We start from the raw sequence: 5,757 nt of genomic DNA, 5'->3' as shown, positions 1-5,757 counted from the left end.
GATGCGTCCGTGTTCGGCGTGCTGCTTATTTCTCCTCCAACTTGCTATTTATCATTCTCGCGTTGTTATCTGGCTCAGAGCGTGCAATACTTTTTCCAATTTGCTAATACATTCGAACCCGGATATATCGAATCTGAAGGGTATCACAAAAAAAGTTCGATATATACGTTTTTCGATATATAAAGTAAATATTTTATACACAAATCTTCAAGGGGATTTTACAGCTGTTCCACATAGACAATAATTCGTTATATGTCGATGGGGGCGAAATGCGAAAACACCCGTGTACTTAGATTTAGGTGCACGTTAAAGAACCCCAGGTGGTCGAAATTTCCGGAGTCCCCCACTACGGCGTGCCTCATAATCAGATCGTGGTTTTGGCACGTAAAACCCCGTAATTTAATTCGTTATATGTGGGTTCGGTATATTCGGGTTTGACTGTAGTAAAATAGTCGCCCGTTTTCACATATGGTACAAGCGCATGGTCATTTAAACGTTCCGGCCACGTTACAGACATCGTGTGAGAAGGTAAATAAGCTTTAATGGGAAGCATCAGCAGGCTCTGCTGGCCATAACGAAGGTAGATTAATCGCTATTAGTCATTTCATTAATACAGATTTAAAGCTCTAACGATTATTGTAGCACTGCAAAGCAGAGCGCTCTGTAATGATCGGTTGAATTTGCCTTTGGGGTGCTTTTAATGAGCTGGTTTCATTTTTTTTCTCCTTGTCCATTTCTCCGACGCAGCTAGAGTAGCTGTCAAAGCAATATACCCGAAACCAACCTCTCTGATCTTAAACTTTCTTTCCCTGACAAATGCACGAGCTTCATTGTAAGCAACGCCCAAGAAAAAGGTCCTGCAAGAGAACGCGTATTAGTGGCGTCTAGATAAATCGTGGTGCGCTTTCTATAGTAACTCGAGCAGCCACTGCGTTATTATAAGGAGCAGCGATGTTTCTGCTGTGGGCTACAACGACTACGCCTCATATGGCACTGCTTACCACGTCGGACATAGGATCATTGCCAACAAGTTACAAGTGTCCGTAAATGCGCGATCGACCACACATGAATGCTATCGCAAGTTTGCTATAACGTGCGATATTTCAATGCGTGAGGGCGAATCAAAACAAACTCCACAACTCTTTCGACAACTTCGTACAAAGCGTCCATTGCGATCAACGTTACTGAAGCGTCTACTGCGACTACGGCCTGAACTCGGCCTTGGTGTGAAACCCGCGAACACACGGTCTTGCGTGTTATACTATATGGACGACATGTCTGTCTGACGCGTAACCTGCTCCCGTGCGAAGCGCGCGCATGCACGAAGATGGTCAGTATACTACTAAGTGCATGACGCCATATGAGCGTCGCCAACCATACTTTGCCGGCCCCAGCGACAAATTGTGGGGACTGTGAAGCTAGCACTGACAAATTATGCCGCTTTAAGCCGCGCCGTTCTTTTTCCACTCTCGGTTGAATAGTAGATACGCTGCTCCCTTGACCATGACGACTGGAGCTGGGACACATTACGCGTCGCAAGCAGTAAATATATGGTTGGAAGTTTTGATGGTGATGTACCTTTGTATGGACATTCTACCGAGAAACATTCACGAGGTAAGTACCATGTTCCTCGAAGATCTACCGGAAGCATCCTCTGCGAGAGGTCTCAAGATGCCTACAAGAGCCATACGCGCACGCGTGCGGTGGATATCACTCGAAAAATGTGGCACTGCAACAACACGCGACAAAACGATATGAGGTGGCGATTCAAACCACGACGGAGTACTTTTCCTTGCAGTCAAATGGTCGCCTGCTTAGTTCTTCCAAGCGCACAGACTGTTGCGCACCATTCCATGCCCCATTCTTCATCCGTAGGTTGGTAACACGACAGCATTCCGAGCGCTCATCCTAAGGTCACTCTTGAGAGGTGGCTGCAAATCAAGTCTTGCGTCTTCATTATTGCCCTTCCGCGTGACACATTGCGTTTTGTTTCCGGCTCGTTCCTCTTGAACTAAAAAAGAAGTTTCGCAGTTGACCCGTCAGTCGCCCGGTAACTTCACGCCCACGTACCATAATCAGCCAGACTTCCCAAGCTTTTGCAATCACCACTCGTCGGACGGGCCTGGTGAACCGTTTGATCACCGCCATTAGTGTTTTTATTTTTTCGTTTCGTTTCGTTTTTTTTTTAGCTTTGTTTCGTTTCGTTTTGCTTTATGTACATTTCGGCCACTGTGAGCCTTTCGATCAGGAAAGAACAATGCGAAGCGCGACCTTCTTGGCGTTTGTGACCCCGAGCCGAGTGGTGATCGATGGGACGCCCGTCTTGACGCCACGTTTAACGTTACGAGCGCAGCAGCCGAGCTATAAGAGACGAGTTGCTATCCGGTTACAACGCAGCGTCCGACCTTGTACCTGGCACGTCGGGATCGTAGTGTGTTGATGAAAAAAAATGTTTAAACATTAGCGACTACTCAATATCGATAGCAGCGTTTTTGGAGCGTAACAGAAAATAGGGAAAAGAAACTTTGTTGTATATACTCTCGTACCACACGCTGAGTTGTAATGTCGTGAAAGCTTCATGCTTTAACCAATGTCGAAATGAAAGTTGACATTTGATTAAAAATTTGGTCAAAGTTGATATTTTTTTTTTGCTTCCTGCGCTGCTATTCAAACCAAAGACATTACCTAACTGTTTGCCGAGATAGAGAAAAATGTGGTTGATCCCTCTTATATAGGAATCGGTATAGAACACGAAAGTGAAACGTGTCTTCACAGAAGTAGTGTAATGTTTATTGCACATTGATATATAATGTCTATTGGTGTTTTGTGGCTAAAGCGCCCTTAGGCGTTGATGCACCCACGCTGACGCCTGGTGGCACGTCTCCTCCATCACGACTACCAACGTCGATGACCATGAGCAACCGTCGTGCATATGGAAGCTGCACTACGCTGCACACGCTAGCACAACGCGAAAGACGAAGCACGTAACTGACACACTAATACAACGCGCAAGACAAAGCATGTAACTGAATCGTCACCGAGTCAAATCAGCGCGTACAGCGCGTCGTAATTGCAGCCTCCGCGATCAACTTCAGAAACATTTTCAGAGCTAATTGCGGAGGCGACGCTCCGCTGTGCTGAGTACGGTGAACGCCACCTAGTTGGTAGTGCTTCTTGATGCCAGCGTCCCTTCGAATGCTGGCATCGAGGCGTCGTAGTGCTGAGACCACCGAAGCGTTCACTGTCGGTGCGCGTTAGTGTCATAATGCAGTACTTCTCTTTTCTGCTCGTAGGCGGCGGCACCGCCCCGAGCAAGAGCGCGGGTACACGGAGGAGTGTTAGATCATAGCCTCCTCTATACTTATAGAGGAGGCTATGGTTAGATATATAAGGCGCGTCTGTGTAGCTCTCTGCAAATGCGTTTGTGGCGCAATGGGTTAAACGCTCGGCGATCTATCGTCGCGGACCGAGAGGTCGTGGGTTCGATTTCCAAATTTTGCATGTTTGTGGAACTTTTTCTTCTGGTTTCTTTCTTTGTATTATGTTCTATGACGTATATATACGTCAGTGAAGTCTTGGTGGACCCCGGCATAAAACACTTTCGTGTTAAAAGCTCTTTTTTCAAGCGCCGACAATTCTCTCCAAAAAATGGCCGCGGCTTAGCTCAGCTAACTCTGGATATGCAAAGCGAAAGCTTGGTTTAGCTTGGCTATGTCTTGGTTTCACTTGGTTAACACCTTTGGTTTAGCTGTAATTATTATACTTAGGTATACACTCATCGTTGCGCCAGGCATAAATTATAAGCCGACAAGTCCAAGCGTCTTGCGAGCCGAACGGCTCACTCTGCCTCAGTATCCGACGCTAGCTTCGCGCGCTTGACATTCCGGACGCTCTCCAGTGAAGCAGCTCGCCGGGCCGTATCCGCGGGGTGGTCAGACGCCGCTTGCCGACGACGGCTCAAAGCCTCCCGCTCCCGCGCAACGCTGAGAGAAGATGGCCTGGTCTCGCTCTCATCCATGGCCAAGCTCGCACTGACTAGGCGAGCGCGGCGCTCCTCTTAGCCAGACGCGCGGCGAGTCACGGGTCAGGTGGTGACCCAGCTGCGGAAAGCGCATGCGCCAAGCCGGTGGTGACGGCTAGCGCAAGCGGCGGCAGGGAGTCACGTGATGCGTTGCCAAAGCTACAGCGCAGCTGCGGTCAAATGAAGGTCAAATTGCTGGCGACGGCGAAACTCGGCTCGACTAGGTTAGTAAAGCTTTTGCTTTAAAAAGTATTCCTGTGGTGAAAGACTCCATGGACACCACTGTCTCACTATTTACGCGTTATCGGCAGATATGTTCACAGGGAGCAACACAGAAATAAGAACAAGAAAGTTTCTCGTTCAACATACTGTGCAAAACAAACTACTTTTATTGATCATACAAATGCAAAATTCCCAGTGTAGAAGTAGGAACGGAGCAGTTCTCACACCGCTGATGTTTAACTTATATTATTGTGGTACGTCTATTCTTTACATGCCTGTGGGAAGCATCGGTGTTCTTTACACACGAGTGTCTATGACTAGAAAAGAAAGGAAAACAACTCTAAGCGTGGGCATCAGTTTATTTTCAAGATTTTCATCACAAACGCTTGCAGTGCGTGACGCACATGTACGAAGCTGGTAAGGAAGGACAACTTAAACTGATTTTCGTACGGCGTTTTATTTTTTATTTTTTTAAGGGGGAGATATGGTAGGGGTGTATGGTTGTAGGGGTTCAGGTTAGCTTGCAAGCACTCATACGGTGCTACTTCGTTGGAGAAATGGCGTTGACAAACTATCGGGTATCGCATGACACGCAGGGGGTCCTCTCACATCTATACATGTATAACGGCTCAGTAGAAAACTTGCGTGCGCAGCAAGAGATGGTACCTGCTGTGCAATCTATAACGAAACCTAAGAGCATGGTGGCACCGAAGTAGCGTTTATGATTAGAACTTTTCATTGTAAGGCAGCTATAATGTTGCCGCTAAAGCAGACATTTACAGTTGGGAGAAGCACTGGACATATATACCTGAAGACCTCTGGGCAGGCTACCGCAATGCGACGTCATCAAAACACTACACACGGTGTGACTCATAGGCTCTACGTGTGTAGTTTTAATAACTACTTGTACTAACCACTCTCCTCATATGGAATAGTAAACGCATAGCCACATTAAATGTGGTTGCCCACTAATTTAAAATTCTGGGGTTTTACGCACCAAAACCACATTCTGATCATGAGGCACGCCGTATAGTAGGGGACTCGGGATAAATTTTGACCAGAACAGTTTTTTAACGTGCACCTAAAAATAAGTACACAAGCATTCTTGCATATTGCCCCATCGAACTGCGGCCGCCGCGTTCGAGATCGAACTCACGACCTCGAGCTCCGCAGCGCATCGACCCTAAGTTATCGCGGCTGATGGCTTAACCGCACAGCTTTCGACACTGTTATTGAGCATCCGCAGAAGGGTCTCGCGAAGGTTGCAAAGCAATATAAATTCTTTTTTTCCGAAAGAGCTTGCACAGACTATGCACATTTCTTGGTCTCCATGTGATATTCTCTACGCTCTACGAACTACGTGGAGTGATGCGCAAGTCACGAGCATTTAACGTGCTATGAAGCCACTATGTCTACGGCTCACAGACTCTACCAAGAGTAATGCAAGCCGCGAGCCTCCAGTGCGCTATACAGGCACCTTACAAGCCTGAGCACGTGTTCCGAGCACCGTCAGC

This window comes from Dermacentor silvarum, chromosome 4 (assembly GCF_013339745.2).
Source record: "Dermacentor silvarum isolate Dsil-2018 chromosome 4, BIME_Dsil_1.4, whole genome shotgun sequence".
Lineage (NCBI taxonomy): Eukaryota > Metazoa > Arthropoda > Arachnida > Ixodida > Ixodidae > Dermacentor > Dermacentor silvarum.
The sequence above is the reverse complement of the archived record's forward strand: the minus strand, read 5'-3'. Positions refer to the sequence as shown.